Below are 23,742 nucleotides of genomic sequence, written 5' to 3'. Positions count from 1 at the left end.
GCCAGGTACTTATCCTTGTCTCCCATGGGGTGCAGGGCCCAAGCACTTGGGCCATCCTCCACTGCCTTCCCAGGCCACAGCAGAGAGCTGGCCTGGAAGAGGGGCAACCGGGACAGAATCCGGCGCCCCGACTGTGACTAGAACCAGGTGTGCCAGCGCCGCAAGGCGGAGGATTAGCCAAGTGAGCCGCAGTGCCGCCCCATGGCATGGGTGTCTTAACCACTAGGCTAACTGCCCCTTGGGAATTAGGTTTTTTATGATGGATTTCTGGAGGATGCCTGGATATTTCCTGCATAGTGATTTTGCCCTACAGAAAATCAGTAAATGCAGAAAATCCCCTATAAGGCCGTCTGGGCAATGTAACAAGAAATGAGCCTTCATCAGGTCCCTCTTGACAGCCAGCACCTGTGCTAGGTTTTTGGCATCTTTAATTTTTACTTGAGGGTTCACACAACTCTTTGGGCTTAATACAACTAATAATAATATTTTTTGCTAAAGTTTCCTGCACACTTACCACATCTAACACCTTATGTCAATGGTTTATGTTAAAATTTTATTTACTTACTTATTTTATAGTTGAAAAAGCTGAGAGACAAAGAGAACTCCCATCCATTGATACACTCTCCCAAATGCCTGCAATGGCCAGGGCTTGTCCACGCAAGAGCTGGGGGGGGGGGCATCACCCATTTCTGCCAGGTTGTGTATTACCAGGAAACTAGAGTCAGAAATGGAGTTGGGACTCAAACCCAGGTTCTCCAGTATGGGCTGCAGGCATCCCAAGTGGCTGCTTAATTCCCATCTATCCTGAGGGTATTAAAATGCATCATCTCGTTTGATGGTTACCACCTCTGGGAAGGGTAGGGGTCATTAATGTCCCTTCACGGAGAGGGTCTCTGAAACTCAGGGAAGCTGAGGGACATGCACAGGCGTGTGCCCTGGGCATGGGATTGTGAGACTTTTGGAAGAGTTTTTTTCCCAGGGGAAAGCCCCTCCTCCAAGCATTTTTCTTGGGATGGATTCTGAGAGCTCATGTCCTTAACATCTGCATAACACATAACTAATTTCTTATTTGTTTCCCCTTACACTCTGTTGTTTTGAAAAATGGCGTATTTCGGGGCCGGCGCTGTGGCATAATGGGTAAAGCTGCCGCCTGTAGTGCCAGCATCCCATATGGGCGCCGGTTCAAGTCCCGCTGCTTCACTTCCAATCCAGCTCTCTGCTGTGGCCTGGGAAAGCAGTAGAAGATGGTCCAAGTCTTTGGGCCCCTGCACCCATGCAGGAGACGTGGAAGAAGCTCCTGGCTCCTGGCTTCGTATCAGCACAGCTCCGACTGTTGTGGCCAATTGGAGAGTGAACCAGCGGATGGAGAGAGAGGTCTCTCTCTCTCTCTCTCTCTCTCTGCCTCTCCTTCTCTCTCTGTGTAACTCTGATTTTCAAATAAATTTGTTAAAAAAAGAAAAATAGCATATCTCAAACAAAACATGATGATGAAGTACCAAGGAATTTATTTGAATTCTGCTTTGCACGACTCAGATAAGAACATAACTTCTGATGGTCATGATAAAGAAGCCAAGCATCTAGGAAACCCACAGCTAATCCAGGCACCTCCTGGGTGTGTGATTTCTGATTTTCCTTCTGAATCACTGAAAATGGCTAACAGATTTAACAGCATTTTTTAAAAAAAAATTTATTTGAAAGCCAGAGTCAGAGAGAGAAGGGGTATTAGGGGGGAGAGAGAGCTTCCATCTATGGGTTCCCTCCTCAAATGAATGCAATGACCAGGACTAGATCAGGCTAAAGCCAGGAACCTGAAACTCCATCTGGTTCTCCCATGTGGGTGACGGAGGCCCAAGCATGTGGCTGGCTTCTGCTGCTTTCCCAGGTGCATTTGCAGGGGGCTGGATTGGAAGTGGAGCAGCAGGGACTCAAACTGGTGCTCATATGGGATGCTGGCATCACAGGGGGCAGCTTAACCCACTGCATAACAGTGCCGGCCTCACTTACAGTACTTTCACAAAGTACTTTATGAATGAGGAAACCTAGACAGGAAGCTCTGTGCTGAGACAAACTAAGAATTCTGTAGTGGGCATGGTCACCGGTTCTATTGCTCAAATCTGTGGATTTCATCAAGTAGCCTTTTCAGATGTGAATTCATTATTCAATGAATTAAATGCACTATTCAATGAATTAAATGCATTCCCTCCCTCATTCATTCAATATTTCATTTCTTCTATTATTTCTTGATTGAGCCTGTTGTTCAGCTAGCATTTTTGGTCTGATGTGGGAAGTAACATCTCCAGACTGAAACAATAACCTAGAGGGAAATCTACTTCATGTTCCAGACTCCGCAGGCACTAGCCAGGAGTTATCCACAAACGCAAAACCTTGAGCAGACATTAATTTTTGGTTACGTGTGTGTGTGTGTGTTGTATTTGCAGACTTAGTCTTGGCATTTTATCACGCTAGTGTCTAGGAGTTAATAGAAGTTGCTCATGATGGAGTGGTCCTGACTGCTTTGGGTTAGAAGTTGGCCTAGCTGGGCCCTGGGATGGCCCCCTAGCAGCTGTGTCACTCCTTGCTACTAGAGGAATGTCCACAAGACTCACTTTTCCCACTTCTGAAGTTAGCACATGGATCGGGTGACCCCGGGTTCGTTTTGCGGTTGTTGGTCAAGGTCAGGTGCCCAGCCCTGGGTTTCCTGTTGGTCATCACTTTCTTACTTTTCTTCCTGGTTTGAGGGTTCACCAAGCAGTGACCTAGTTTGGCTTTGCTCTTCACACTGTGGGGAGGACAATGAGTCCTCTGTGCTGTTTCCCCGAGCTGCTGACCGTGGGGAGGAAGCAGAAAATAGTGGACTGCTGCCTGTGTTGTAATCAAACCAAGAACAGTTCCTGACGGCATGAGTGTTTTCTCTACCCATGGTGTGAACCTTCCCTGTCAAAGGAGAAAGTTAGACCCAGAAGAGTCCTGAGAGTGTAAGGAGTCCTCGTCTCTTCCTGTTGCTCCTCCTGTTCGGGCGGTGTAGTCGACCCGTCTTGGCATCACCCTCCTGTCCCCACCGGGTTTATACTGCAGATGGTCAGCTCCTTGTGAACTGCTCAGCTGGGTAGGAGATACCATGGGGCTTTGGCTCAGTGCAACACCTGGAACCCCACTCCTGGGTAGTTTTCCTTTGACTCAAAAATAATTAATTAATTAATTAATTAATATTTGAAAGGCAGACAGACTTAGAGTGAGTTATTCTATCCGCTGATTTTTTTTTTTTCTTCAAATGCCCAAAACAGCTAGGGCTGGGCCAGCCTGAAGTCCAGAGCCTAGAAGTCAATCCAGGACTCCCATGTGGGTGACAGGGACTCAAGTACTTGAGCATTACCTGGTGCTTCCCACAGTGTGCCATTAGCACGAAGTTCAGAGTTAGAGGAGTGGGACCGGCACCGTGGCGCAGTGGGTTCAGCTGCCTCCTGGGGGCCAGCATCCCTGTGAGCACCAGTTTGAGTCTCTGCTGCTCCACGTGTGACTCAGCGCCCTGCAAACATGTCTGAGAAGGCAGTAGAAGAGGGCCTGAGTCCTTCGGACCCTGCCACCAGGATGGGAGACCCGAATTGAGTTCCAGACTCATGGCTTTCACCTGGCCTAACCTGGCCATTTTGGCCTTTGACAGCAGATAGACCCATCTGTCTCTGTCTCTCCCTCCCTCTCTATAACTCTGCCTTTCAAATGAATAAATACATCTTAAAAAAAAAAGAGGATCTAGAACTTTAGCTAGACACTCCAGTGTGGGATGCAGGCATTCCTGGATACCTCTTAACCTCTGTGTCAGAAACCTGACACTTGGGCTTTTGTCTTCTCCATTGCCTCCAACTTGTGTGTGTATGTCTTCAGGGACAGAGGTTATATATCTCCTCAAAAGGGGGAACCACTCCCAGGAATCTGTGCTATGAGAATCATTGTGGAGGTATTACCTTTAATGCCCAAGAAAGGACATGGAGGCCGTACTAGACGCCGTATCATAGTGGTGCAGAGTGACTGCTGACAGGGTCTGAGGCCTAGGCTGGATGGGTCAGCTTTGCCAGGACACAGTTAGAGTCATGTGGATAATAGGGTGCTAGTTGTAGAGCTGATAAAAATATGGACACGTAGAGATATTCCTAAGTATCAAAGAGTTAAGATTAACTTCCAGATAGGGATATTAGGTATACACTTAATTCTTTCCCTTTACTTGTCTATCATTGTTTGATTTTTGTAATAAAATATGTAGCAACCATATGTAGATGTAGACAGGGAGAAGTGTTCTGTCCCATTGTCCCCAGCAGCCCAGGGGCAGATTGGAATGCAGACTTTCTGCTTTGATGCTCAAGCAGTCTCCACGTGACTGCCTGTCTCCTTAAGGTTATTCAAGGGGGATGCAAGGAAGCTCTCAGTGTGGAATATCCTGCCGTGGCATTCACACGGGGAATCCCAGGTGTGGAAGAGTGTACTATGGAGTTCTGGCTGGCTACTTCTCAGCATGTGATGCTGGGCCTTGGCTTTGTCATCTGAAGAACGGGCTCCTAGTCTTTGCTGTCTCTGAGGGTAATTGTGAGGATTCCCTGAGACCATCAATCTGCGCACTGCTGAACATAGCATGTGCACTGAACACCGAGGGGCTTCCGAATGTGCACAAATGGAAAGCAGATAATGCAGGGTGGGCCTTTGGTGCGGTGTGGGGGATGCTGCTTGGGCGGCCCATATCCCGAGTCCTGACTCTGCTCCAAGTTCCAGCTTCCTGCCGTGTGCACGCCGGGATGCAGCAGGTGGTGGCTCTCTGGCTTGGGTCCCTGCCACCACGTGAGAGCCCAGGATTCAGTTCTTGGCTCTCCAGCTATTGCAATCAGTAGGGGAGCAAACCAGTAGATCTTTCTGCAAAAGTCTGACTTTAAAGTAAGTGATCTTTAAAAGAAATCTTAAATAGTAGTAGTAATAATAATAACAGGACAAAAGTTAATGAAAAATTTCTGTGTGCATTTGCATGTGAACTGCTGTTGGTGCTGCATTGGTCGCTGTGGGGCTCAGGAAGTATAACCTCCGAATGACCTCCCTTCCATCCTCCTGTTTGTATTAATTGTATTTTACATTTTTATTTTCTTAGTTCCTGGGGGTCTACTGGCACAAACAGCAACCGTGCTGGTCCATGGTGGTTTCACCAAAGAAGTGAGCCAACCAAAGGGAGTACTGGAAGCCAGCTCTTGTTTCCAGAGTGGACAAAACACCTTGAGTTAGAGCCGGTTTTGCCCTTCTTCATAATACTTTTATGTTTTTAAACCACAAATAAAATTAAAAAAAAATGTTTTAAATTTAAATTTTTAATACTTCTCGTTGCATGCCTTAAATCCCCCAGGGAGGACTGAATAAATCTAGCTTACCCACAGACAGCAGTAGTAGTAGTTTAAAAATAATAATAAAATAAGAAGAGGAGAAACAAGTGACGTGGTGTTCAACCACACGGACGAAGTCTCTGCTGAGCTTTGTGCTTCTCTTAGTGACCTGGGGATTCTCCCCCTCTCTCTGAGTGTCCCTCTGGGCTGTGGAAATGACATCGTTTTTCTGTAATAACTCCTGGTGCGTGTGTCACCTGGACCGCGTGGCTCTAAAGATGATTAAAGATGCTGTGGAGGGAGGGAAGAAAGGAGGCCAAGGAACTCTTTGTCAGGCATTGTCTTGGGAGAGTTCCACAAACAGTCATTAGCAGGAGCGAGGCCCCCATTGTTCCCCCTGCTTGATGAGTAATGAGTCAGCCCTGTCCCTTAAACACTCAGCGCCGTCAATTGCACTGAAATTAATCAACTCTCGAAGCTCATCTATGGCAGAAATACAGCTGACTGACAGGTGCTGTAAAGGCACCATTCACATGGGTTCACCGAACCAAGAAACACACAGGGCTCCACGTGGCTGGGAGTCAGTGCTGTTTTCCTGGATTAAGTTGGCTTTCTTCAGCCATATGTTGTTCTTTCCCGATGACAGACAAGCCTCAACCATGCCAATGGAAAAACAGATTTGGATTTATTTTCATGCTCCCTGGGCCTGGCCCCTTGCCTAGCAGGTGTTTGACTCTCCCAGCAACCCTCCGTGTAGACATGACTACTCTCATTTATGATTGGGGAAACTGAGGCACGGAGAATTGGAATAAGTTACTCAAGCAGCTAAGCATGTTAGAAATCAAGAGGAGTACCTTCTCTCTGTACTTGCTGTGTCCAGTCTGTCACCGGTTGTCATATACCTGACACCTGCTATACCACCTCCCACTGGCACACCCTCCATCACTGGTCACCTGAGCTCTAGCCAGCTCTCTGCGGTCACTGAGACCTTGTAATCCACTTCCCGGCAGCAGCCCTACAGTTCTCTTCGCATACGTTCAGTCGCATCGCAGGTTGAGTCTCTTATCTGAGAAGCCCAGGGCCAGAGCGTTTTCAGGTTTTCAGCTTTGTTTCCAAGTTGGACATATTTGCATGAACATACTGAGGTATCTTGGAGAAGGGACCCAAGTCTAAACACACAAAGTCCTTATGTTTCTTGTACCCCTTATGCACGTAGCCTGGAGGTGGTTGTATACGATATTTCTCATGTGCCCGGGTTTTGACTGAGACTGAACACGAGGGCAGGTGTGGACATTTCCACTTGTGAAGTCATGTGGCGCTCGGCAAGGTTAGGATTTTGAGACGGTTGGGTGAGGGCCGCTCACCCTGTCCGTGGTTCCTCGATGACACCCTGCCAGTGATTTCCCATCCCTGCCCCTGATGACCACTTGGACTCCTGCTCCCCTCTCTTGTCTCTCGGCCCTCACCTGGCTTCACTCTCCGCACCCTTCCTCGCAGTGCGCACCCCCCTCCCCGTCTTTGTGCACCTTGAACCTGCCACGCTCATTCCTGCCTTGGAGACTGACGCTTCCACCTGCCTCGCTTCTCCCTGGCGTGTTTGGCCTCCACATGCTTGACTTGGCTCTTGGCTTCAGGGCCAGGTCGCAGGGTCAAGGTCACCTCCCCCAGGGAGCTTCTCCGTGGTTATACCAGCCTGGGCTGTCTTCACGTCTTCACTCCAGTCACTCTGGTTCACATCTCCTGCTTATGCTCTGTAAAGCTCTTATCAGCCCTGACATTATATTATTGATATATTTATTGACATATCTGTTTATGGATTAATTTATTTTTTAGAAACTTTCATTTATTTGAAAGACAGAGACGGAGGGGTATTTTTTCAGGTCTTCTCTGTTAGAATATAACTGCCACAGCTACAGGTTCCCAGCCAGGAAACAGTTCCTAGCACCTGGAGTCCAGCAGGTACCAGATGTCTGTTTTGATTTGGTGACCGAATCGATCAATCGATCTTCCATCCCCTGGTTCACTCCTCAAACGGCTGCAATAGCCAGGTAGTGCTGAGCCAGGCTAAAGCTAGGAGCCTGAGACTCAATCCATCCAGTTCTCCCAGGTGCTTGGGGACCCAAGTGCTTGAGCCATCACCTGCTGCCTCCCACGGAGGGTGCACGTTAGCAGGAAGCTGGGTCAGAAGTGGAGAAGCCAGGACTTGCACCAGGCACTCTGCTATGGAATGCAGGCATCCCAAGTGGTGGTTTCATTGCTGCCCCAGATGCCTACGTGTACCTCACCCCTCTGTGTATCCCAAGTTCATGGGATGTACGGGGTGTGAGTAAGCCTGCCGCTTGGGAGGCACATCTATATCCTTTTGTTTGGCCTACTTTACTGTTTACTGCCTTTATTGTTGATGCACTTCCACATTGGCTCCAGAACCTGCTTTGTGAGGATTTTCCTGGTTGCACTGGCCTGGGGTGTAGAGTGACCAACCACCCTGGTTTGCCTGGAAATGATGAGTGCCCTGGAGCTGGACGTTGAGGGACTGTCCCAGCAAATCAGCAGCGCTGGCCACCTCCTGGGAGGGGAGCAGTGGATGGGCAGCCTGGCCTTGAACCACCGTGTCGCCTTTCTTCTCCCCCTAACCACTCATCAAGCATACTTGAGAATGCTACTAGGTTCAGGCCTTTGGTTCCCCGGCCCTCGGCAGGGTCACAAGAGCCTCAGTTTTTGCACCTGTGAAGTGGGAACATTGATTGCCTTTAACTTACAGGGCAGCTGTGAAGATAAAATGTAAAAGAAACCTGTGGGGAGTCCACTGCCCAGGCAGCACCGGGCCCCAGTGGGCGCTCAGTGACCAGCACCCCGCTCCTCAGCCTCCCGCCTTGGTGTGCGGCACTGAGGTCTCTGAGCAGCAAGCGAAGACTGTTCTATTTTAAAATCCCCAATATTTCTGGGAAGCAAGGAGCCTTATAAGTCGTTTGACTACACACACGACAACAGAAATTCTTACTGGCGAATCAAGGAGAATGTCTTTAACCTTCCATCCTAACCTCTTCAAAAATAGCTGACAAATGTGACTTATTTTCAGGGAAACAGTAGGATTTTGCTAAGAGGGGTCTGTGAAAGTTCTCTAGAGATGGTTGATGAAAAGCCGAATAATAAATTGCCTGGGATGAGGAAGGTGTAGACCTGCCTGGAGGCAGACGCTCAGCATAGAGAGAAGCTTCCATCAGGGGCCGCCCCTGTCTGTACCTCCAGCCCCGGCTTGAGCTCTGCCTTCCAGCCAAACCTCCTTTCAAGCTGGTGGAAATTTCTCCTATCACAGGACGTTTGCACGTGCCTTTCTCTCTGGGTCAGTCTTCTCTCCAGTCTAACCCTGGGAGGCTTCACATGTCTGCTCAAATGGCTCTGCATTTCAGACACCTTAATTGATTCTCCAGGTCAAATCCCTTTATCCTACACTCTCAGAGTGTCCCACAATTATATTTCTATACGCAGGGCCTTCAAAACATTCATGGAGAATATATTATGCAAAAATTATGCATGGATTTCCACTTTTTTTTGCATCCAAATAAACATCTTTTGCTTCTCTTTTCCACAAACGCTGTGAAGTCCCCTCCTGTATCAAGGCTCATGCCTTAGGCCTCCCTCCCCTGTGACTGTGCACACAGAATAGCTCACACTCTTAGAATTTCTTCTGCACTAAGCGCATCAATCACACCAGTTCATATAATCCACACAAAACCCGTGTGTGGTGCCATCAGCCTGCCCATTTTCCAAATGGGAAAATTAAGTCACAAAGAAGGTAAGAAATTTACCTAAGACCCACTTCAAGTATATAGACCTGGGATGAGAACCAGGGCACCCTTGTTCTAGTATCTGCTTGTAATGGCTGCACCGCTCTGTTGTCTTTAAGCTCAATGAGAGCAGTGACCATGTTGCTTTTGGCTCCTTCCTGTCCTTGCAGGTCCAAGTCAGGGACAGACACACAGGAGGTGCCGCCTGAGTACCTCATGGAGGAATGCTGGGCTCCCTCTCTGCTCCTGTTGTCAAGTCTCTGCTTCCTTACAGGCTTGGCGATGGCCACAGGACAGTCTCTTGCCTCTTAGAGTTTGAATCCCGGCTTCCAGAAAAAAGTAATGTGAGTTCATTCAGCCATTGAAGAATGAACCAGCACCTGCTCTGATGTACAGAACTGAGCCTGTGCCTACATTCTCCTTCCTTGCCCACCTGCCCCGTTTGGCTGCCAGCACTCTGGGGGATGTGTGTCACCCAAGAAACATGAGCATACAATCGTGGGCAACGGAGAAGTCAGTGTAATTCCTGACAAAGAAGCAAAGTTGATGTACTATTACTCACTACTCAATGAAAAGAAAATAAAACCTTGAGCTTAGTCTAGAGTTGCAGAACAAACCACCAGCTGTCCTTGGTGACAGCTAACAAACCCTTGCTGAGTGAGGAATGCAGGGAAGGTGCCCGCAAGGCTCCAGACTCTTGCTGATGCCACAGCAGAGTTTGCATGATGCTTGTGACACACATGTGCTTGCTGGGTGGCCCATCTGTGGCCCTAGTGGACTGTGAGTGCCAGGAAGACAGGACTTGACATGGACTCCCCAGAGCTCAGGTCAGGGCTGACCTGTAGCAGGTGCTCAGGAAATGTGGGCTGAATGGATGTATAAGGTTCAGTGTCCATACACTTGATTGGGCTACATCTTTTTTTTTTTTTTTGACAGGCAGAGTGGACAGTGAGAGAGAGAGAGACAGAGAGAAAGGTCTTCCTTTGCCATTGGTTCACCCTCCAATGGCTGCTGTGGCCGGCACACCGTGCTAATCTGATGGCAGGAGCCAGGTACTTCTCCTGGTCTCCCATCTGGGTGCAGGGCCCAAGCACCTGGGCCATCCTCCACTGCACTCCCTGGGCACAGCAGAGAGCTGGCCTGGAAGAGGGGCAACTGGAACAGAATCCAGTGCCCAGACCGGGACTAGAACCCGGTGTGCCGGCGCCGCTAGGTGGAGGATTAGCCTAGTGAGCCGCGGCGCTGGCTGGGCTACATCTTTTGTATAAAATAATTTTATTTATTATTTATTAGAGAGAGTAAATGTTCCATCTACTCATTCAACCTCCCTCTCCGTAATATCTGCAACAGCTGGAGCTGGGGCAGACCGAAACCAGGGGCTGGGAACCCAATCGGAGGCCTCCCAGGTGGGTGGCAGGGACGCCATCGCCTGCTGCCTCCTTAGGGTGCACGTGAGCAGGAGGCTGGAACGGGCAGTGGAGCTGGGACTTGCATCCAGGCACTCGGATGCAGTGTGGAGTTTCTCAGAGTCTTAGCTGCTGCCACGAAGGCTTTCTTCACTCTGAGTTCTTTGCGCCAGGGCGCGGAGAGCAGAGAAACTCACTTGCCTTGTGCAGCAGTAATGGAGAAGTGTGCGGCGGTTGCACACTCTGATAGAAGAGGCGTTGTTAGAAGAAGGAAGTGCAGCTTCCAGGGCAAAGTGGGCTTTGTTTAGGGAATTGTCCAGTCACCTGACAGGACCCCAGAGGCAAGGACACGCAGTCCCACTCCCCACATCCGCCTCTCTTGGCCATCTATGTTGGCATCAAGGTCAGACATCCAGACCACCGTTAGGTACAGGGAGGGCTGCGTTCAGTGAACGAGAAGATTTGATCCACATCAAATCCATCCACATGCCAGAATTGGGACGAATAGCACGACGCTGGGACCAGACAGCCTCAATGCAAATCTACTGTTGGCTCCGTAGGCTCACTGAGGTCTTAGCAAAGTTACCGCCCCTCTCTGGGCCTTGGATTCCTGTACTGTGAAACGTGCCTTCTGCCTCATAGCACTAGGCTGAGGGCTTACTGAGGGCTCAGAGGACTGCCAGGCATGGCAGTGAATGGTGTGGGTGTTAGCTCCCTAGGATGGCACAGTTTCTCGGATTCATGCAATACGGTGGTCTGATTGACAGCCCAGCACTATCAGGGAGAGGCAAGAGTAGACACAGAGGGGTTGGAGAGATGGTGAGTGTGGCAGGCTTGTGAGTGTCAGATGCAGATAGGCTCTGGGGCACCTTGCCTGGGGAGCTGGCAACGGGAGTATGAGGCTCTCCAGTCTCCAGAAAATAACATTTCCTGGGGAAGCTCACACGAATGGGCTTGGTGCTGCTGCCCTGCCCAGCAGAGGCCACTGCTGGGCAGGTCACACCCTTCCTGGGGCCATTGAGTTGTTCCCGGCTGGGGCACACATGGCCAGTCCTTCAATTGGGGCAGGCCGGAGAGCCATACAAAGGGACAGTCGTGATCTTGAGCTGGCCTTGCCTTGCCCAAGGAGGCCCTGCATGGAATGGGACTCCCATTAGGAAAGCAGGTGCCCTGTTCGTTCTTGGGATCCCCAAGTGAGGAGGTAGCTTCCAGGTGGGGAATCTCTCATTGCCTGGATCTGAAGGGCCTGGCTGGTCTGTTAAAAATGAAGATTCCTGGGCCTCACTACAGAGACATGGAGCTGGATTTTAGGAGAATAAGAGGCTGGGAGCCTGCATTTTAAGTTCTCGCCCAAGGGGACTTGCTCCAGTCATAGCTTGGGAACACCTTCTCTGTCCTGGCACACTGCAGCAGCCGCACCGCGCTGATCCGAAGGCAGGAGCCAGGTACTTCCCCTGATCTCCCATGCAGGTGCAGGGCCCAAGCACTTGGGCCATCCTCCACTGCACTCCTGGGCCACAGCAGAGAGCCGGACTGGAAGAGGAGCAACCGGGACTAGAACCCGATGTGCCGGTGCCGCAGGTGGAGGATTAGCATATTGAGCCGTGGCGCCGGCTGGAATATGAATTTTGAAAAAAAAAATTTAGCAAAGACTGAGTGAGTGACAGTCTGACTTGCTCATTGCTTGGTCACTGGTGTGCAAATGCTTGTGAAATTACGGGTGCTAAGGCCTGGCCTGAGAGGTACTGAATTTGCCTCTATGTGTAGGGGTGATCACGACCCTTGGCTAAGGTGGGGATGCAGAGTGCTGCCCTGGGGCTCTCGGCCAGGGTCTCCATAGCAGTCGAGCACCTGCTGTGCGTGGTCCTGAGCCACGAGACACTTTGTCAGCCTGACTTCATTTATTCCCACAAGCACCACAAGAGATGTTCATTATTGTCCCCAGTGTACAGGGAGCAAAGTGAGGCCTTGCAGGGAAATCTCTGACGCTAGGAAGGGGGGTGGAGCTGGGATAAAGTGCATGAGCTACAGAAATGTGTTTCCTGGGGTTTCACCCCAAGGCTGACACATCTGTGTGTCACCTTGCCGAGGTAAGTCACTGGAACATTTCGTACCTGCTTAGGGTTGCCATACACTGTGCTGACCCCATGCCATTGGCTGTGTGTGTGTGTATGTGTGTGTGTGTGTGTGTGTGTGTGTGTGTAGAGGGTATCTTTGGTGGCTAGAGAGCCATGAAGGACCCCTCCTAACCAGGCAGCCCAGCCAGGGGAAGTGCCTCCTCCTGGACCATATGGCTGGGGCACTTAGTGGGTGTTTACGGGTGGTCTTTGGGGAGGTATGCCTGTCTGTAAAGCATATTAAAAGTTAGATTCTGGGCTGGTGCCGCGGCTCACTAGGCTAATCCTCTGCCTGCGGCACCAGCACACCGGGTTCTAGTTCTGGTCAGGGCGCCGGATTCTGTCCCGGTTGCTCCTCTTCCAGGCCAGCTCTCTGCTGTGGCCCGGGAAGGCAGTGGAGGATGGTCCAAGTGCTTGGGTCCTGCACCCGCGTGGGAGACCAGGAGGAAGCACCTGGCCCCTGGCTTATTAAAAAAAAAAAAAAGTTGGATTCTGTCCCTTCCTCCCCGGTTCGTGTGCTGAGCCCTAGCCCCCTGTCCCTCAGAATGTGGTGTGGTTTGCAGGTGGGTGCTTCAGGGAGGGAAGTCAAGTTCAAGAGCAGGTAGATCTTGAGCTAGTATGGGTGGTGTTCTCAAAAGAGGAGAAATCAGGACAACGACAAGATGTCATGAGGAGATGTGGGGAGAAGGTGGCTACCTGCAAGCCAGAGAGAGGCCTCCGGGGGAACCAGGCCTGGGCCCCTGAGTGCTGGCTGTGCAGCCTCCAGCACTGGGAGTGGTCAGCATCTGTGTCCGTTACAGCAGCCCTGGCCGATGGACACAGGCAGTGACTGCTGTGATCCGCCCTGTTTTATGGGGCAGGTGACCAGGGTTCAGGAAGGTCATGACCTTCGTGCAGGTGCATGGTTGAGCGCAGGTGGTCCTGCTCACCCTGCTGGTTCTCTCCTCTCCCTCACTGCCCCCCACTCCCTGGGCCACATGCCTTAGGCTGACAGACCTCTTCCCTGTGAAAACCATGGGGAGTTTGTTCCCCTCCCTCCTCTGATGGGATATGGAATCAGTCCAGCTGCTCCAGGATCCTTGCCCACTTTGGGAAGGAACAGACTGGCATGAAGGCGTCCCCCTCTGCATCTTACCAACCCAAGGGCAGGTTCCTGAACCTTTCCTCCCAGCCTCAGTTTCCTTCTCTGAGAAATGGGGAGATTGTAACCAACCACAGTTGGTGGCGAAACAGTGCCGAGAAGCCGCCTAGCACCGTGCCTGGACATGACAGGCCTGGGCGGTGGTAGCCACTGTTGTTACTACTTGAAATCATGTGGTGTCCCCTCCAGGCCGTGGCGCATGGTACGGGGGACAGGGGCCTTTGGTCTTAATGCTCCTGTCTCCATCGGGGGCCAAGGAACAGGCTCCCAGGAGCAGCAGGGCTTTGGTCGTCACCCTGCTTCTTGGCAGCCGGTCCCGTTGCACATAGTAAACACAGGGCTGCTTTCTCAGGCCCTCCGCACGGGGCCTGCTACGGCTACCAGCAAGGCCTACAATAGGCTTCTAAAGTCTTTGCATATGCTCTGTGCTACAGCCAGAGATATAAATATGCCTCACACACAGCGTTCAAAGAATCATTCCACAGCCTACACAGATGTCAAAATAATAACAGGAGGATGTGAGGCAAGGAAATATTTTTGATGACTGTTCTCCCATCTAGAGTTATATAATCCTTTATTTTTTTTTTGGTTGTTATTGTTGTTAAGGGAAATTCTCTGAAGGCTGGTGAGTTCCAAGGTCTATGACTGTTAGGTATTAGCAAAGCCTTTGAACTTGGCTGATGTCCGCTGTGTCTGAGTGAAAGGGAACTTGGGTAAAAGCCTATGTGGGAGAATGCTTCGGATGGGGGTGGCCCATGGTTACACTGATGGGACGCCGTGATTGGCGACTTTGTGTGTGCAGGACACTGGGCTAGGTGCTGGAGATACAGATGGGACCAGGCAGGCTCAGCTGCTGCAGCCACAAACCAGGTAGCTGGCTATGCAGTGCGATCATTGCAAACTGTGCTTTCACAAACAAAAGTTTCACAAACAAAAGCTAATGAGAAGGAAAACCATGGCACAGGAGGTGATGGGGCAGGCTTCCTGGAGGAAGCAGAGGGTCTTTTTGTTTGTTTTTTTTTTTGGAGATTTATTTATGTATTTGAAAGGCAGTGTTAAAGGGAGAGAGAGATAGAGAGACATAGAGAGAGAGAGAGGGAAAGAGAGAGAGGGAGAGAGAGAGGTTTCCATCCCCTGGTTCACTTCCCAGGACTGGGCTGATCTGAAGCCAGGAGCCAGGAGCTTCCTCCGGGTCTTCCACGTGGGTGCAGGGGCCCAAGGACTTGGGCCATCTTCTACTTCTTTCCTAGGCCATAGCAGAGAGCTGGATTGGAAGTAGAGTAGCCGGGTCTCAGTCGCCCATATGGGATGCCGGCACTGCAGGCAGTGGCTTTACCTGCCACGCCACAGTGCCGGGCTGGAAGCAGAGTTTAAGCCAAGCCTCAAAGGCTGAACAAGATGGAGCCCTTGAGTAGTGGGGACAGGAGGATTCCAAGCAGATGGAGGAAGCCAGACAAGGTCCTTCAGGTTGGAAAGAGCTTGAATGCCTGGGGGAAGGAGAGAGGGAACGAGGCAGGGAGCAAGTCACGGAAGGGGGTGTGCAGGAGGAGCTAACTCATTATTTTTATTATCCCAAGTCTGTTGCAGCTCAGATTGCCAAACACAATATAGGACACCCAGATAAATTTAAATTTCAGATAAACAATGGATAACATTTTAGTCTAAATATGTCCCAAATATTGCATAGGGCTTATACTAAAAAAAAATCCACTGTTTATCTGAAATTCAAATTTAACCAAGAGTCCTGGGTTTTTATTTGCTAAATCGGGTAACCCTCGCTGTAGAATTCAACCAACTCCATGCAGCCTGCGAAGAGAGCAGAGGTGTTCAGATAAGTTTTATTTAACAAATATATTTTATTTATTTGAAAGGCAGAGAGGCAGAGACAGATCTAGCATCTGTTGGTTCACTCCCCGAATGGCCACAATGGCTGGGGTCAGGCCAGGCCTAAGCTTGGAGCTGGGACCTCCATCAAAGTTTCCCACATGGGTGGCAGGGACCTCAGCATCTGTGCCATCCTCTGATGCCTTCCCAGGCCATTAGGGAGCTGGATCAGAAGCAGAGCAGCTGGGATTCTAACTGGTCCTCTGACACAGGATACCCATGTTGCAATTAGCAGCGTAACCTGCTGTGGTGCAGTGCCAGCCCCCCAGATAAACCTTTCAGACAAAGATGCTGGTTTATTTTGCTCCTGCAAGTTGTGCAGAGTAGAGCAAGGACTGCCTGTAGGTGTCTGAGACCCTGCTGTGTGACCCAGAGCAGTTGGCTTAAACTCTCTGTGCCCTCACAAGAGCTGAGAGACCAAGGACCTACTTTGGACCCTGAGTGCCTGATAGGTGTTGCAGAACCTTCAGTTATAGAGTCTTTGCCCAATTGCCACAGAATGTGCTTGAGTTCTCACTGTTGAGAGCCTGAGTTATCATGGTGTGCACTAGCCTCTGAGGCTGGGTCCCTGAGGAGTTTCCTGGGAAAAGGTGAGGTGAGTCCCACTGACTTTCTGTCTTTTATGTCAGGCTCTGATTTGGCTTGGCACAGCCCAGCTACTGACTGTTTGAGATTCAGACTTTGGTTGACATGGAGTTTTGGAATTACTTTTTTTGATTATTGAACTGTTGCATTAAGATATTGTTTAATCTTGCCTGCTGCATGTTTTTGGTGCTCCCCTGTATTTTGTACCCCAAGAAGATGGTCCACTGACCTCACCTTGGTCCCAGCTCCTGATGAGAGACCATTTTGGGAGGCCAGACTTCCTTGCCAGGGGCTTCTTTCAAGTGACTCTGTCACAGTTTGCTCGTCTGTCAAATGCGTTTAATTAAAACACATATTTGAAAGTTGGCTACGACCATAAGTGGAAAAAACACCATTAGCATAGTGGTCCTGGAATTTACATAATACTCAGAGCATGTTAACCATGATCATTATTTTAGAAAAATTTAATTTCATTTACTTGAAAGGCAGAGAGAGAGAGAGAGAGAGAGAGATTTCCCATCTCCTAGTTCATTCCTCAAATGCCTGCGGTGGCCAGGACTGGATCAGGCTGAAGCTGAGAGCCTGGAACATCATCCAGGTCTCCCACGTGGGTGGCACAGGCCCAAGCATTTGAATCACCATCTGCTGCCTCCGAGGGTGCACAATGGCATGACGCTGGCGTCAGGTGCAGGCCTGGGCCTTGAACTCGGGCATTCCGACATGGGCTGCAGGCATCCTGAGTGCCCTCGTCGCTGCTGTGCCATTCCCCTAGCCATCCTCACCAGTGCCTTTGAATCTCGGTTTCTCCATCAGTCGAGTGGAGACCACACTGGCGTCTCCCTCGGTGATTTGCCGTGGGCATCCATGAGCTGATGAAGCAGAATCAAGTCCCAGTGGCTTCAGCTCCCTCTGCGTTCTCCACTCCAGGCAAGCAGGTGAGTTTCATTGTTGTGCTTTTTAATCCACGTCTCCCCAGTTCACAGCGAGGGTGAGTGATGTTGTGTAAGAAGGTGCTGTGTGCCAGAAAGACTATAGCAGCGACACAGACAGCTGGGGCCATGACAGCGGGGCCAATGGAAATGTGGCAGCTGGAGATGGAACGTGGAGACAATGGCCCTAAATGTTCCCGAGCTTCCCTAACCCATCCTGATGGCCTGGCGAGCGCCTGTCCCTGCCCCTACTCCTACCGCAGCCCTTGGCTCTGCCCTGCCCACAGTGTGCCTTGGAAGCTTCCTGGCTGAAGTCATCTTTGCACTGCTCTTGAGGCTTGCGGCTCCTCTGCCAGCTCTGAGCTTCAACTCACATCTTCACCTCCAGCTCTTGTTTCCTGTGCTTTGACTTTTGACTCCACTTTGGCTGCTGAGAGCCGAGACTCGAAGAGGGGCTGTTGCAGTTCGTGGCCATGTGTTTATTCAGTTGACAACTGCCTTGTTGAGCACTTACCATGTGCTAGGCGCTCCTGTAGCTGTTGGGGAGGCAGCTTCAAGTGAACAGCCCCAGCGACAGGTCCCGCTGCCCAGGAAGCTCCTCTTCCCGACGTGGAGGTGGGACAGGCACAGGAACCGTTCGAATAAATGAGCAAGACACCTTCCTGTCGCTCCCCCTCTTCGCGGAGGAACGACACAGGACCCTGCGCTGTTCTTTTGTCTGCTCGGCCCTTCCCGGGTTTGCTGCTGGTTCTTCCCGGGTTGGCTGCCGTCCTTCCACCTCCGTGGAAGGGCGGCTCCCCCTGCCACATTCCCCACTTCCGCGGGGGAGCGGCACACCGCCGGCCGGCTCTCTCGGGGGCTGCTCAGATGTTCCTCAGGTGTTCCTGGTGCATGTTGTCTCTCTCCTCCTTTATAGTCCTCTTCCACCAATCCCAACTCTGCTACCCACACGCCGAGTACGCTGCTCTCCTCCAATCAGGAGCAGGATCAGCTCCTGCAGGTTATTGGTCGAACTGGAGGCAGCTGGGTAGAAGCTGTTTACTCCTCTCCCAGCGCCATATTGTGGGAGAGCAGATGCATAGAATAAGTCTTAATTCCAGTAACTTAGTCTAGTCCGAGTTGCTCCCCACACCTTCCAAGAGTGGTGGGTGCTGGGGCACAAACCAACAAGGCCTCGGACCATGGGGGAAGCAGGCGCTCAGGTGGTGGGGAGCCTCACCCGGGTGCAACATTGGAGCTGAGGCCTGACGGACCACAGTCTATGTCCCCACTTTGAGCGTCACGTCTTGCCCTGTGATGTCCACCCATCAGGGGCAGGCAACGAATGGAGCCTTAGCCTAGTGTACTCGGGCTGGCCCTAGCCTAAGACGTCCTGCCTTTACCTCTGCTGGGACTCCTGGGTCCTGGTTCTCCTCTGGCAAGTACATCAGCCTGCAGCTCCAAACAGCTGGCTTCCTGGACAAGGACTTGTCTTTGCTAGCAATGAGCATTTCCCCACCCTCCCCTTCCCCTCCTTCCTCTTCCTCTTTCAAACTCATTCCCATTCCACCCCTGCCCATCACCCTGCAAATTGTGCCCCAGATTGGACACCAGCTCAAGACCAGGGTCAGGACTAGATGGACATTCAAAGAGCCTTCTAGAAGGAAGAGTTTAAGGTCAAAGGCTGTTCAAAGCACAACCAGCAGAAATGACCTCTGTTTACACACAAAGGACACATTTCTTTAGTCACCTGATGTAAAGTGGTAACTTCAGGCACCTGGCTGGACTCTCACTGGTGCTTTTTGGTTTAGGGGTGAGATTTATTCTCTTTTTTTAACGCTTTTTTGCCTAATTTTAAACTTTGGCTGCTATGGAGGAATTAGAATGTTCTGCACATTCCATACTGGGGTTCTTCCGTAGAAAAAGGAAAATGAATTTTGGAATTAAGATGATGTTCTTCAAATTTTCTAAGAAAGGTGGGAGCAGAGACTTCAATCATCTTCCCTCTCTGTCCTCTCTACTCAACTACTCCCCATCCATCTCCATCGTGGAGGAAGCACCAGGGCTGCTCACAACTGTTTCATCATGTTCCGGGGACAGGAAAGACTTATTCTTTCCCCCTGCGCTTTGAAGCTGCATCCGTGTGATTTTTGTTTGTTTTCTCTTTTTTAAAGTTTTTATTTAATGAATTAATTTTTCACAGGTACAACTTTAGGAATATAGTGGTTCTTTCCCCCATACCCACCCTCCTATCCCAACTCCCATCCCACCTACCTCTCCCTCTCCCATCTCCTTCTTCATTATGGTTCATTTTTAGTTTGATTTTATATACAGAGGACCAACTCCACGCTAAGCATAGATTTCAACACTTTGCACCCCCCCCCACAAACATACAGAGTAGAGTTTGAGAACAAAATTTGCAGTTGATTCTCATAGTACAACTCATTAAGGACGGAGGTCCTACATGGGGAGTAAGTGCACAGCGACTCCTGTTGTTCCTTTAACAATTAACACTCTTATTTATGATGTCAGTGACCACCCGAGGCTCTTGCCATGGGCTGCCACGGCTATGGAAGCCTTTTGTGACCATAGACTCCATAGGTATTTGGACAAGGCCATAAGCAAAGTGGAAGTTCTCTCCTCCCTTCAGAGAAGAGTACATCCTTCTTTGATGGCCCCTTCTTTCCACTGAGGTCTCACAGAGATCCTTCGTGTGGGATATTTTTTGCCTCAGAGTCTTCAGCCATGTGATTTGCTTTAGCCAATGGAACGTGACAGCTGCTATTCTCGGTAGAAGCTCATTGAGCCAATGTGTCCTCTTTGCTCTGGGATGGAACACGCACTGAGATGAAGCCTATGCCAGCCTGCTCCTCTGTGTGACTACAATGAGCCCACCCCTCTCTTTTTCTGCACCTAATGTGCAGTATGGGTGGAAAATGGATCCGCCACTGAGTCCTGGGGGTTCTTTGTTACTGCGCCATAACCTGGTGAGCCTGACTGATGCATGCCACGACAGAGAGGGAAATCTATCTGCTGGTTCACTACTCAGATGGCCACAGTGGCCAGGGCTGGGCTAGGCCAAAGCCATCCGGGTCTCCCCATGGGTGCAGGGGCTCAAGTACTTGGGCCATCCTCCGCTGCTTTCCCAGGCCATTAGCAGGGAACTGGATTGGAAGGGGGGCAGCCAGGACACAAATTGGTGCCCATAGGGCATGCAGGCATCACAGGTGGTGGTTTTTTACCTGCTATGCCACAATGCCAGCCCCTCATTTTTTCTTCATTGTATTTGTCACCATCATCATGCTTATTTATATTGTACATGCTTGGTTTTTTTTTCTGCCTCTTATCTCTGATGTTTAGTGAAAGAACTCCAACCTTTGCACAGTATCTTTAGCCCTTAGTTAATACATGTGTGGAGTGAACTGATTGATAATTGGTTAAGGTTACTTCTGTGAGTCTCGCATTCTTAATCTCTGAATGGACTCATTAACTATACCTGTTTCATAAGGCTGCTTTGAGAGTAAGAAGAGTAATAGAGGTAGGCGTTTGGCCTAGCAATGAAGACAAAACTCGGGTTTGATTCCTGGCTCTGCTCCTAACTCCATCTTCCTGCTTGTGCAGACCCGGGGAGGCAGCAGTGATGACTCAGGTAACTTGGTTCCTGCCACCCATGTGGGAGACCTGGATTCAGCCCCTGGCTCTCAGCCTTAGTGCCTGGCCTGGCCTGCAACCTGGCATTTGGGGGCATGAACTAGCAGATGAGAACTTTGTGCTTCTCTGCATCGCAAGTAAATTTAAATTAAAAAAAAAAATCAGTGAATGTAAAGTACCTGACACGTGGCAGGTGGGAAATAGATATGCTGTATTGTAACAAATATCAGTCCAGTGAACCCAAACAGGGCCCGCATCATCAGTTACATTAAGTTTTATGTTCCCCGGAGTTGGATGAAGATCTCTTAGCAAATGGGTGCATCGTTGCCAGGAATCCAGGGTTCTCACTGTTAGGACCCTGGAAGGCTTGTTGTAAACACCTGCATGTAGCTCACAGCCTGGGCATGGGGGCTGGGGCGAGTGTCTCTTCTGTATCAGGCTGCAGGCATGAAGATACCCTGGGGCTTCACACGCTGTAGATCATGGGATATTCAAGCAGGAAGGGACAGTGGGAACTGGTGTCAGTGGGCCTTTCCGGGACACTGGCAGTGAGACTGTTTGCAGAACTGACCTGTTGAAGTGGGTCGCCTCCGCAGGACAGGCTGTGTGCACCCCCGGCTTAGCTTGCACCGTTTGCTTTCTCAGTGCTGGGCGTGGGATTCAATCCCAGTGTGAAGAGACCATGGTAGAATCTCTTCAGATCCTCATTGGCTATGAGATTGATAAACCTGTAAGTCACCTGCAGGTGGGCAAGGGCTTGGGGGGTGCTGGGGCGCAGGGCTCTGCAGCTGGATCAACTCTGCTCAGAGTGAGCTGCCGAGACTTTGCAGTGCAGTGACGCTGGGCAGACAGCCTCTCGGCCCTGTGCCATGGGTTCCTCGCTGGTCACTCCGGTGAGGATCAGAGGAGATCCTGTGTGTCTCCACTTGGACTTGTCTCGATCTGTCTGTTCTCTTGGCTGAGGCCAGCGGACAGTTTCTAAGAGGCAACTCCGACCCTGTGATTCCTCCCCTATGGCTTGGTGTCAGGGTTGAGTTTGAATTCTCTAGTACAACGTATGCCCTATCTACGTGCCTTTCGCCCCTGCTCTGCCCTACTGCACCTGCTGTTCCTGCCACAACCTAACTCCAGCTAGGTTTTGTAGCTGGCTTTCCCCTCTGGTATGTTCTGCCAGGCATTCTCTGCCCCTTTCCTGCCGTACACCGAATCCGCCCCGACTTTCAGACCTCACTTCCTCACACTTGGTGCCACACCAGCCCTAGCATAGTTATGTCATCTTCTTAATTATCTACCTTCTCTGACACACAGTCAATTCCACGCTGCCTGGGATGGAGCCCTTATCCTAGGAGAGGCAAAAGGCTGGTTCACCACATGCACTCCGAGGTCAGGCTTGCTCAGCTAGAAAAGTGGGTCCGTGACTGTCCCGTTCCTCAGTTTCCCCATTTGTAGAATGAGCCTTTATACAGCACTTGTACCTTTCCCAGTCCATGGTGAGGACTGCTGGACATCACTCTTGCCTTCTTGTGCTTTGGTGGGATGTGTCATTGGATAGCAGTCTTCACTTTCCCGTGCCTCAGTTTCTTCATCCATGAAATGGGCCCAAAGCAGCCATTACTGTGTGGGTGTAATGAGAGACTGCATGTAGAGTGGGAAGTGTTCTCTAGATAGAACTTTCCTGTTGTCCTGTGGATGTGAAAACAGCAAGGTTCATACAGGGTGTGTGGACATGCCCAGATGCCGGTTCACTCTCCCATCGCTCAGGGACGGTGGGGAGACTGCCCTTGAGGAAGCAAATCCTCATAGCAGTCAGGCTGGGGTAGGAGCGGCTGTGCGCAGAGGAGCAGGGCTGGCTCTCTTTCCAGGCTTCCCTCTGTCCCGCATGAGTAGCTCCACAGGCAGACATGGTTTTGATTTAGATGAGTGGCCTTGACAGACTTCCTGAATCCCAACAAGTCTTGGGACCGGACTGTTAAGAAACCGAGTTTTTCAAGTGATTTGTGACAGCAGAAGGGTTCTAGGTTTGTGTGTGTGTGTGTGTGTGTGTGTATCAGGGTACTTCGCAAAGTTGATCGGAAAAGGAAAAAGACATTTATTTCCATGAAAAAAAAATTGTAACCTATGAGCGTTTTAGGAGGTGGGGTCTTTGGGAGGTAAATAGATCACATGTGTTCACACGAGTAGGTTTTTTTTAAAAAATAAATTGACAGGTAGAGAGACAGACAGAGACAGGCAGACAACAGAAAGCTCTCATTAGTTGGTTTACTCCTGAAATGCTCATGATAGCTGGGACTGAGCTAAGTGGGGTCAGGAATTCAAGCCGTGTCTCTCGTGGGTGGCAGGAACCCAATTACTTGAGCTAAAACCCGCTGCCTCCCAGGGCCTGCCTTAGCCAGAGCTTGAGCCAGGGACTGCAGCTGGGAATGGAACCCAGGCGCTCTGATGTGGGACGTGCCTGTCTTCAGCTACTAGGCCAGATGTTTGCTCCCGTCATGAGCAGGTTTTGTGCCGTGTGAGGTCACGGTGAGAAGACAGCCATGCCCGAGAAACAGGCCCTCACCCGACACGGAATCCGCTGGTGTCTTGCCCTCGGACCTCCAGCCTGCACACTGTGAGGAATAAATTTGTGTTACTCTTGAGCGTACCCAGTCTATAGCATTTTGTTACAGCAGACTGAACCAACTAAGAGAGGGTGTCTCTGAGAAATCCCACCATCTGGGGGCTTCCGTTTTGAATATTGTGGGTTTAGCCATTTTTGCTCTAAATATTCAGTTCCTTCAAGTAAGTGTGTGTGTGCATGTCAGGGTGCACGGGTGAAGCAGCCTGAGAAGAGAAGGGATTCCCCCTCCCCCTCCTCCCACGCCTCCCCCCTTCTCCCAGTCCCTGCCTGTGTCGCTGGTCTCCACGACTC

General features: G+C 50.5%; 1 protein-coding gene across 3 annotated transcripts in view; it reads left to right on the top strand.

The window, feature by feature from the left end:
• Positions 1–23,742, top strand: part of SHISA9 (shisa family member 9) — a 319,156-nt gene that overhangs the window by 140,812 nt on the left and 154,602 nt on the right. The gene's annotated exons all lie outside the window — the stretch shown is intronic.

The sequence above is a fragment of the Oryctolagus cuniculus genome, chromosome 19 (assembly GCF_964237555.1).
Source record: "Oryctolagus cuniculus chromosome 19, mOryCun1.1, whole genome shotgun sequence".
Taxonomy (NCBI): domain Eukaryota; kingdom Metazoa; phylum Chordata; class Mammalia; order Lagomorpha; family Leporidae; genus Oryctolagus; species Oryctolagus cuniculus.
This window is presented reverse-complemented; position numbering and strand designations above follow the sequence as displayed.